Below are 11,560 nucleotides of genomic sequence, written 5' to 3' on the forward strand. Positions count from 1 at the left end.
TTATTTCTGCATGCCTGCTGGAGCACTCAAGCTTAGAATCACCAAAATCAATCCCAGCATAGGATGAGTACTTTAGCTTGCCGTATCTGCGGACTGGCATTCTTTATTTTCATGTTTATGTTCCTTCTTCATATGGTAATTGTAGCCCTACTAGAAGAGATTTGCCTTCACTATTTTCCCAACACTAATTATACCCTAATTTGGTGGCACCCAACCCTAATATCCCATGCCTAATTTTTCCTCTGTTCTTGCCTTTTTGCAAATAGTCTCTGACAATCTAGCCTGGTCATTATTCAAAAACCCTTTCACCCTAGACACTCTTTTAGAGTTTACTACTGATCTTTGGTTACAAGGAGACCTACAAGAGTACACCCCTAACCAAATCACCCTATACTCTTTCATTCTTATCCTTCTAATAGCTGATCCTTTGCATAACTAATGCCCTTCCATCATGTGGCTTTTCCAATTTGTAGCCCTCCTAACTGTAACAACACAACTGTCTTCTCAACTTCAACATCCATTTGTACTGGTCACTCAAAGCATTGCTACAACCATTAATAGAACCAATTGCTGGATATGCCCAGACTCTATATACTCTACCTCTCTCTCTGTCTCTGCCTTTCCAGTAAGTCCAGAAATGCTACTCACCATAACCCCTCAATATTATGGCTATCACCTACTTTACTCAGGTAATCAGCCTTCATATAAGGTACAATATTATAATGATCAATCTCCATCTAATAAATCTTTACACCAAAAACCCAAGCAGAGAGGTCCTGGCCCCACTGAAACCATACCTAAGCTAGAAGGCAAACCTTATCTATGCTTCTCTCACATTTCCTCGGACCCTAAAGCCCTTGCATTAGGACATCTTAACACTTCTCTCTGTAATCATACTTTAACTTTAAACTCAACTCTGCTTAAATGGGAACCTAACAACCCAAATAACTATATTACATATGCCAATCATACTAGCCTCTTATTTTGGGGATCTAATATACAAAATGCTACAAGTCAGTACATCAAAGATATAATTGTATTCAATAGTTCCTTAAATAACACCCCACTTTTCAGCCTAGGAACTTGCACAGGGCAACTCTTTAATGTAACAAAAAATCATGCTGTTAAAAATACAAGTAAAGAACTTTTATGGAACTTAAAAGAGCCTAGTTCAATATCAGAAGAATGTTTATGCTTAACCCATACCCCTAACAAATCACCCCAAACCCTATTCCAAACAATAAATAATATCCGTAAACCCCAATACCTTCACTCCCGCCATAGCAAAGACTTAAGAACAAAAATTTCTGTACCCAAACAACCTTAACCCAAGCTCCCAATACTTCATTCACCAAAATACCAAAAAGAAATAATCTCCTTCAACTCCTCTTTCGCAATATAAGCCAAATTCACATCAGTCAGCAAAACCCCTGCAAACCTCACTTTTCTCCTCTATGTACAGATGAACAGTTTAATGGAAATGAAAACTTAAATCCCGAAACTGCCTTCTTTCCTACTAACTCTTGGTCTATCCGCCTTCAAGGATCTTCAACAGCTCTCTCTCTCACAGGTACCGGGTATTACTTCCTGTGTGGAGACACAGCATACTTGCTACTCCCCGAAAGGTGGACAGAAACCTGTACTATTACCACTCTAGTTTCCAACGCTCAAGTTTTAGCCCCTGCTGAAATGGCATCCTCAGGACAGTTTCCTATTCTAGGATCCTTCCTTGAAATAGGTTTTAAAAGGAACAGAAAGCATAGGGAATTAGACCTCCTTAAAGCACAAACTCAAACACTAAACCCAGATAGAGGACACCTTAATCCAATTTTAGAAAACCCAGGGTTAGGTCACACCATATATCGTGGTCTTTTTCGGTTTGCTGGTATTCCTGTGCTAAAAGCCTCTATTCTAAATATATCTCGAATGCTACAACAAACATGGAATGCCACTATTGAAGCATTAGAGAAACAAGAACAATCCTTAAACAGTTTAGCTAAAGTAGTCATACAAAATAGAAGAGCACTGGACGTTCTAACTGCAACAGCAGGACGAGTTTGTGCAATAATTAATGAAACCTGTCGCTTTTACATCAATAATACCGGGCAGGTTGAATAAAGCTTACAACTACTTAAACAAAATGTAAACATAATGAAAAATAGCCTAGCAAATGCAGATGATTCTTGGTTAGAAAACTTTCTGTCGAATTTTCTTTCATTCTGTTCTACCCTCTACGAGCTATTCTACTCCCCCTTATTGGACCATTAATTATCCTTATATTAATTTTTCTTTTTGCTCCTTGTCTCTTACAATGTCTAATTAAATTTATCAATAGGTCAATAGCAGCCATGACTCACCAACAAAATTCCAAAAACATACTTCTACTGCAACAAAAATTTGGAAACCTGCTCCTGCCGCAGCAAAAGCCTCACTACCAACCAGTTCCATCAGAAGATGTTTAAACAACAATTTAATAATGCTAAAGCTTAGTTTGAGGCAACTATCCCCAACTACACCCCCACACAGCCGAAGTAGCCAAAGAAAGAACGACGCCCCAGCCCCCTGCAAAGGTTGCCTCAAGCTAAGTTAAAGCCTTAACCCTAATACAACCCAAATTCTTGCCAATTTTATTAAAAGCAAAAAGCAGGAATGTTAGATCCCAGAAAGAAAGAAACTAACATGTAGAAGGAGTTTCTAACCCAGAGGCCCCCGCAGCTTATCTCACAGAAAACAGGCACCCCATAAACTAAAGAATGAAGGCTGTTGAAGGCTGTTCCAGCCACAGTGGTGCCCCAACTCCAAAAGGCGAGTAAAAGCAAGGTCAGATATGTCTAAAAGACAAACAACTGAACAGACCTGCTCTCCCTAGACAGGTAACACAGCGGCTTTTCTGAGAAGAATAATGGGCTAAAATCCTAACAACCTATCAGCCTAGAAATTGATAGACACCCACCCAATCGAGGCACAGGACGCACTCAGCAGGCACCCTTCTCCCCTGACACCCCCCCATCCCAACGTGGGTTTTTTGCTTTAAAAAGTGCTGCTCTCAGATAGAGAGCCAGAGCCATTTTCTTTCTTTCTCTCTCGCTGGCTCCCACCCACTTTCTTCCTCTAAATAAACTCTATACTTTGACTCGCTGCGTTGTGTGGATTCCTGAATGGCTCCGAACCTAACAGTAAGTTAATAAATCTCCACTGTAAAAGCCAACCCACTTCTGGTATATTGCATTCCAACAGCTTTAGCAAACCAGAACACTTGCCCTGCACCAAGCTCTGATGCCAACATCTCCCCAGTGCTCATTAGGGGGCCTCATGTCCTAATTCACAGAGGTTATGGAAGGACTTGTAGGAGAGCACCTCCAAATTTAAAATAGATGGCCCACCTCCCTTTTTTTCTAAGGCAGCCCCCACCTGAGTCTCAGAGCCCCTCAGGGACCCCTCTCTCTCCTGTGTGGTCAACATCTGTACATTGCTCCTTCAGCCCTTTCCCCATGCCAATTAGATGGGCTTAGGTCTCTCATGTATTAATATAATGATAATAATAATAAGCTCCTCAATCCCATCATCCTCTTCAGCTACTCCCTGCCTCCATTCTGACCCTCACAACCAGAATCCTCCATAGAGTTGTCAACTCACTGTCTACATTCCCATCTCCTACTCACTCCTGACCATCTGCCTTCCCAGTTCTGACGCACCGAGCAGATATTTGGGCTGGACAGGAAGTGGCCCAGGACCTCCACTTCCAAAGAGCTCCCAGTGGGGGAAGTCAGGGGGCAGGAGGCTGTGGGGGCAGCCACCTTTTCAGTGTCCCGTGGTAACAGGGAGGTGAGATAAGCCACTGGTCCTGGGCCTTTGGGGAGTGACCAGTAAGAGTCCGGGTTTATCCACAGATGCTGAAGGAAGCCACAGTTGCATTCCCTGTTGGCTTAGAACATTTGTAAGAACAGAAAGCCAGAGTCCTTCACTTTTTGCATTTACTCCTCATCAAGTGATGCTTGACATGGGGGATGAAACAGAGAGAAAGACTGGCCCCATGAGTCCCTGGAAATTGCTGGCAAGATCCTATGTGGGTTTTTCTAGAAACAGAGTCCTCAGATTCTCAAAGCAACACTTGCGGGTGCCAAGACCTAATACGTAGCAGGTCCACTGAGGGTGTTTTGGAGCTCACGGGCAGGTGCTAAGATGCTGATAAGGCATCAAGAGACCACAAGAAAGATACCAGATCACGAGGGAGCCCTCTGAAGACAGCATGGCCACTTTGGGAGGACAGTTGTATCGGAAGGCTTCCATTGGATCATTCTGAGACCACAAGTACATCACTGTGGAGCTGGAAAGGGCGTGTGAACATGTAATCTCATGCGGTGGGAGGGTCAGACATGGTCTCTGGTGGTACCAGCATTTCCCAGACATGAGCCCAGGATGGGAACCATGGGTTCCAGGAAAAATGAACAAACCCCCAGCCCTGGTTCCATGGATGGTGATACCAGGATCGTTCAGGGACAGAACTCCACACAGCCAGATCTGAAGCAGGGCCCCATCCTCACCCAAAGCAGCGAGCCATCAAAGCAAAAGGGTGTGGCCAAGCAAAAATCTGAGAGAAAGGTAAGACAGGGTCAGCTCAGCATGGGAAAAACATCATGCGAGTCTAGCCAGCTCTTGAGGCTGAATTCTCATCCACAAAATGGGAACAATAAGATCTCCATTAGGGAGAGGCTGAGGACCAATGGGACTGTGCTTCAGAAAGCATCAAGTGCAGGTAAAATGCAAGCCAGGTCAAGAAGGGCCAAGGCCCAGCCCCACGGCCTCGGGGACAATGACAGGGGAAGTCCTCATGTCCCCAGCACTCTCAGGGAAGGACACTCAGTCTGGTGAGGGTGAGACCTCCAGGAGTAGCAGACCAGTTACAGAGTGAGAGCTCTTGACAAGCATCAGTCCTAGGAGGGGAGGCCCCAAGAGACAGAGGGCCAGTGGTGGGCAGCTTGCACAGAAAAGATTAGAATCAGGCCAGAAAGATGGAGAAAGTAGCTGCCACTGGGGTAGAAGCCAGCTTGCACCTGAGGCAGGCATCTGGTTGGCTTTTGCAAGCTCCCCCTTCAAATGCCGAGCAGTTGATTAGTCGTGGATGGAGAACGGCAGCCAATTAGCAATGTCTCCTGTGGACCGGGAAAGGGGCCACACGCCGAGTGCACAGGGGGCCATATGCCGATTGCGCTGTGCATCACCGAGCTTTCCTGAAACCCTGCCACATGGGTGCTTGGCAGCCACGTGGAAGCCATGGTGAAAGGAGGGAGCCAGAGAGACATCTGCCAACAGCCAGCACAGTGGAACACTTCTGCCTCTGTCTGGACAAAATAGGTATAAAACAAGTCGTGTTTTTTTCTTTTTAATATATATTAACCAGGGCAGGCTGGCCTTTATCACCAGCAAAGAGAACAGTTACAGAGAGGAGGTCCACCTCAGAAAGGGTCACCCCACCCCACCCCGAAGAACCCCACCCCTGGCCTTGAGGCCCAGCCTTCCCACTTCTGAGAAACCACCAGCCTCCTCCGGATGGTCTGTGTCCAGTGACTGCAGACACTTTCCCCACGTGTGGCTACGTGGCACCTGGTTTCCAGGAGAAGTGGCTCCTGGGGTAAGTGGGAGCTTCTGGTTCCCCTGTGCTGACTTGGTGCAGGGACTTTCCTAAGTCCACACATGCTTTGTTTCATTTCATCCTCATAACCACCCTGGGGCAGCCCCATATTCTTCCCATTTTGTGGACAAGGAGGCTGGGACTAGCAGAGGTTGCCAGCTGCCCAAGCACAGTGGAGATCAAAGGGGAAGCCTGTTGGCTGCTCCTGGACAAGGTGCAGGAAAATCCGCTACTTAAAGGAAGAAGCACCCTCGGACACTGTCCTGGGAGCATGTATGCCCATGCTGGGTGGCACGGAGGGTTTGGTGTAGAAGAGGCATTTGCTTGAGGAAGATTCCTCCTGGCCAAGCGCAGTCTGGAGGAGCCCAGGGCAAAGGGGTTCAACGTCCAGGCCGGCAGGAGATGCCATGGAAGGGAGGTGCCAGGACTTGGGGAGCAATGGCTAGCGAGGGGGGAAAGGCCTCTCTCACACCTGCTGCCTGGAGCTCTTCTGAGCAGCAACCCCCTCCAGGTCAGCAGGACCCCAAATCAGGCTAGGCCCGCAAATGCAGCAGCCATTCTCGGAGCTTCCCTCCAGAGGGAGGTGTTTGGGTTGAATCATGTCCCCCCAAAAGAGACACTCAGATCCTAATCCCACCCCATGAATGGGACATTTATTTGGAAATAGTCTTTGAAGACGTGAGTGGTGAAGATGAGGCCAAACTGGGTTAGGGTGGGTCCTAATCCAGTGTGACAGGGGCTGTGCCAGTTTGGATGTATTATGTCCCCCAAAATGCCATTATCTTTGATGCAATTTTGTGGGGGCACATGTATTAGTGTTGATTAGGTTGGAATCTTTGGATTGGGTTGTTTCCATGGAGATGTGACTAGTAACACCTTTGATTAGGGTGGGACCTGTTGATGGGATTGTTTCCATGGAGGTGTGGCCCTGCACATTCAGCTTGGGTCTTGATTTAATCTACTAGAGCCATATATAAAAGCTCAGAAATAGAAGGACTTCAGAGGAGCTGCAGCTGAGAGACACATTTTGAAGACCACCATTGAAAGCTGACATTTTGGAGAACACCATTTTGAAACGCAGTGTGGGAGCAAGCAGATGCCAACTACGTGCTTCCAAGCTAACAGGTTTTTTGGGATGCCAGTGGCCTTTCTCTGTGAAAGTACCCTATTGTTGATGCCTTACTTTGGACACTTTATGGCCTTAAGACTTGTACTTTATAACCAAATAAACCCCCGTTATAAAAGGCAATCCATTTCTGGTATTTTGCATAAACGGCAGCATTAGCAAACTGGAACAGGGGTGTCCTTATAAGAAGAGGAAATGCGGACGTAGAGTCAGGCAGACCCACGAGAAGACGGGCACGAGCCGCGGGCACCGCTGCGGGGTCCGGGCCCCAGCGCCGGCCCAGCCCCGGGGCCTGAAGCGGGAGCCGCCGCCGCCCGCGCGCGCCCCCTGGCGGCCACCCGCCGCACTCGCGTCTTCGCGCCGCGCAGCGCCCCTTTGCCCACCGAGGACGGCGGGGATCCCGGCACACGGGGCTTTTTGTTGTAAAATTGAGACCGTTCCTGGCACCCTCAGAGCAAACACGAAGGGCTGGAGCGCTCGCGCGCGCCTACCCACGCGACCGGCAGGCAGCCACCGGCTGCGCCCTTGGGAGGGGGAAGGGGCCCCCCAAAGCCCCTGCCACACGCCGCGCGATGGGCCCCGGCGCCTGCACCTGCTGAGCGCGCCTCCCTGCGTCCCGACCAGCGTCCCCCGGGCTCGGCGCGCAAATAAACCATCCGCCTCTGAATTCTGCGCTCAGCGTCTACATCCCCCCAAACTGAGGCACCACCTACCTCCCAGGAGTATGATGGGGTCGCTTCAAATGAGAGCATGAGGGGGAAAGGGCTTTATTAACACACACCCCGGCCCCAGCTGCGGCTCATATTCCCGGGCTCCGCATCGTGCCGGCACACAGGCAGCCAGCAACAGATGTCTGGAGAAAGGAAACACACTCAAAACTCACTGACTTCAGTACTCGTGGAGGCCCTTCCCGCGGCGGAATTCCGCTGTGTTCTAGAAAGACAGCCATGGAAGAGGCAGAGCGGGTCCTGCCCTCACAGGGCTTATACCCTGATGGATGGACGGATGGACAAAAGGCTGGACAAGATGGTATAATGCTCTTATTGGGCTCATAACGAAGCCGATGGTGCGCCTGAGCGCGTGGACAGTCACCCCACGGGCAGCAGACCAGGCTTCATCGGTCAACGTAACAAAAAGGCCAAAAGGAGAGTTTGTCCAGACAGGATGAAGGGTGAGAACGTCAGAGGAGAGGCATGCAGAGGCTTAGCACCTGAAGGAACCCGGGGGCTACTCTGGACCAAATTCCACCCCTGGGGGCCACCCCTGCCCACCTGTGGACAGGCACTGTTTCTCCAGATGGACCAGCCTCCGGACCACTGCCGCCTGGTGAGTGACGACCGCAGCGCCCGCACACTTGCCGGGGCCTTCTCCAGCCTCCAGGGCTCCCAGGGCTGCCTCCAGCCTCCGACACCTTGGATAGGGCGGCTAGGGCCGTCCTTCCCCAGGCCTTCTCTCTCTTCGTCTTCGGATGTGGTCTTAACCCGGGGTCCCCAGATGCTCAAGGGGTCCGAAGAGAGAATTCCGGGGGCCTGTAAACCTGGATGGGGAAAAAACTGACATCTTCATTTTCATTAACCCCCACCTTTCCTTCAGTGGTCAGTGCAGGCAACAAGCCACAGTGGTGTGAGCAATTCCATGACTTTGTCTCGGTATCATTCAGGGTTCAACCAGAGGAATAGCAGAGCAAGGGATGCAGACTGAGAGATTTAGTGCCAGAATTGACTTATGCCATTGTGGGGGCTGGGGAGGTGTGTCTGCAATCCTGAGGCCAGGCCATCCAGAAGGGCTGAAACTCTCTAGCACAGGGTGAACTTGCGGAATTTCTTCTGCAGGAAAGTCTCAGCTCTGCTCTTAGAGCCTTTCAACTTTTTGAATCAGGATGATATGGAGACCCTCCCTCACTCAAACTCAACTGAGAGAGGACTGTAATCCCATCTACCAAATTCCTTCACAGCAATGCCTAGATTAAGGTTTGAATAGCCTGGCCAGATTGACACATAAAACTGACCATCAGAGAAAGAAATCACAGATACTGCCATATCATGTGATAGGTGCCAGTTGTGTGGTGGTTTGAAGCTGTCCATAGCCCAGAAAAAATATGTTCTTAAATAATCCATCCATGTCAGTGTAAACCTGCTGTAATTAAGACCCTTTGATGGGGCTACTTCAGTTAAGGTGTGACCCACCTCCGTCAGGATGGTTCTTAATCCTATTACGGGAGTGCTTTATAAGAAAATGAAATTCAGACCAGAGAGAAAGCCAGGGAGCAAGAAGCTGAAATCAATGGAACCCAGAAGAGAAGGGAGAGACCAGCAGACACTGCCATGTACCTTACCATGTGACAAGCTGAGGACCAAGGGTCTCCAGCAGCCAGCCCCAGGACGCCACGGTCTCGGGGGAAAAGCATCGCCTTGATGATGCCTTGGTTTGGACATTTTCCCAACTTCAAAACCATAAGCTAATATGTTCCCACTGTTTAAGCCAACCAGTTCCGTGATATTTGCTTAAGCAGCCTAGGAAACTAAAACAAGTTGTAACATTGAAGAAAGGGAAGTATGATGAAGGTTTCGCTTTTAATAATGAACATGGTTTCCACATCCCTCACCTGTGGTGGTCAGATTTGAGCTGCTCCCTCACGGGCCGCCGCTGTCACCCTCCACCCCAGTCGGGAGAAAACGGTCAGTGGGAGCAGAGCCATCGCCGCTGGTGTATGCAGGGACTTTTCATTGGGTTCTGCATTTACTTCGACTGCAAGAGACAGAGTGACCCCAATTTCAAGAACAGGCTGTGAGAGCGAAGAAAGAAACAAAAACTTGCCAAGGAGAGAGCAGGGCTTTCCAAGTTACCTGGACTTAAAGACGCTGAAGTTGTTCAGAAATTTTTCCTTGAAGAAATACAGCTTGGTGAAGAGTTACTAGCCCAAGGGGAACGTGAGAAGGGTGTGGAGCATTTGAGAAACGCAGTTGTTGTGTGTGGATGGCCACAGCGATTATTGCAAGTATTACAGCAACCTCGTCCACCACCAGTGTTCCAGATGTGTCTGACTAAGCTCCCAACAATTAGAGAATTGTAAGTGCTCAGAGCTTGGCTGAAGATGATGTGGAATGAAAAACAAATGTCAGCATAATAAAATCTCAATTTAAAATATTTTAAAAATTCAGAAGATGAACAGCTCTGGGGGAATAAGGGCAAATGTGCTTGATATGCACTGTGTACCACACTGAAGTCTACCAAAGTTAATTTTTATTTTGTGTAGATCCATTTGTCTGTTTTATTTATTTTTCCCAGTGAAAAGTGTATTTTGATGAGTATTTTTCATTTTATAAATACACTGAAATAGCATGGATTTTGTTTCTTCCTAAAATGTGCAATTAAAATGTACATACATGTAACAATACTTAGGTTAAAAATACCCAGTGCTCAGTTATGAAAGCTAAGACAAAAAAAAAAAAAGTATAGGAGAAAGCTGAAGGATGCACATTTTTTAAAGCTAGTACATTTTGCTATGCATCAGAAGATTGTAAGAAAACTTGATTGTGTTTATCAAATATTTGTGAAACATGCTGCTGTGCTGTATTATCAACTTCACCTCTACCCCTTCTATCAGTCTTGAAATACTTTGTTTAAATCAATGAGCTTAGTGAAATGTTTTATTTAAAGCAGTGGGCTTAATATGTTCTGGGTATTTATCACCCCGTATTTTAGACATGTGTAGTTGCAAATAGCACTAGCTGCATGAGCTTCACCAATTCATGTCTGTTCACTTTCCTCACTTATAAAATAAGGGAACCGGTCCACTGATTTCTGAGGCATCCCTTTCAGCAACTAATGTATATTGTTCTTTTCAGTATCTTCAAATCCACCTTCACCTGAGGAATGTCTTTGTTTGACTACCAGGCTTGCATTGTTTTATACTCTGAATTTCGCCTGCTTGCCTGACTTAGTATTTCCAAACTGTTTTGTTAATGTCTAACTATTGTGTTGATTTTCACTGATATCATATGGTTCTGTCACAACTCTGTAAATTAATTTGAAGTGTATTGGTAATTGGATGACCGGCTTGTAAGATGTGCTTATTCCCCTTGCTTTTCTCTTTAGTGTACTTCTTCAATCCTAATTCATCTTTAATTCATTTATCTTGTTGAACACTAAGAGTAAGGCCTAACTTTGTGGCTGAAGACTGAAAAGAATGCAGCTATTGGGACCTTTTGTTCCCAAATATTGACATGTTTTCTGCAGTCAATTTCAGAACTGAGGATAAAGATCCTTGGTATTGTATGACATGTGCTGAACATTGTACAAACTGGCTTTGATGGTGTCTAAAAGTCTGCTGAGAGATCCCAAAGGTTTTTCCTATGTACTGGGCTTCTGGTTTACTAACAAACTTTTCTTACTTATCTTAGGGGTTTTTGTGTGTGGTGGTTGTGGTGTAGTAGAAACAGTTGAAATACAGGTCTAGCTTCTGCCTCTAGTTAGTCACATAGCCTTGGGCGTATCATGTCATATCACCTGTAATATTCTCACCTATAAATTAGAACATCAAACTAGATGGTTGAAACATTTAAGGACTCTTCCTCCAGGTACCTTCTTACTTCTATTATTATTATTATCATGACACTTAGTGTACTTTTTTGGGGGGGATGATCAGTAGAAACATGACAGTTATTTTACTAATAGGCTCTGAAATTCAAAGCATTGTAGTAGTGATTGGTTAATAATTGACCATGCAGCTGAGAAACAAGCTTCTCTCTTGCAATAGTTGAGGTATAGATTGAGGCGGTGGGTGGGGCAGATAGAGGGAG

General features: G+C 46.8%; 1 pseudogene; it reads left to right on the plus strand.

Annotated features, from left to right (window-relative positions):
• The first annotated feature begins 7,821 nt into the window (after window positions 1–7,821).
• Window positions 7,822–9,866, plus strand: LOC119543856 (annotated as a pseudogene).
• Window positions 9,867–11,560: the final 1,694 nt, after the last annotated feature.

The sequence above is a fragment of the Choloepus didactylus genome, chromosome 9 (assembly GCF_015220235.1).
Source record: "Choloepus didactylus isolate mChoDid1 chromosome 9, mChoDid1.pri, whole genome shotgun sequence".
NCBI lineage: Eukaryota > Metazoa > Chordata > Mammalia > Pilosa > Megalonychidae > Choloepus > Choloepus didactylus.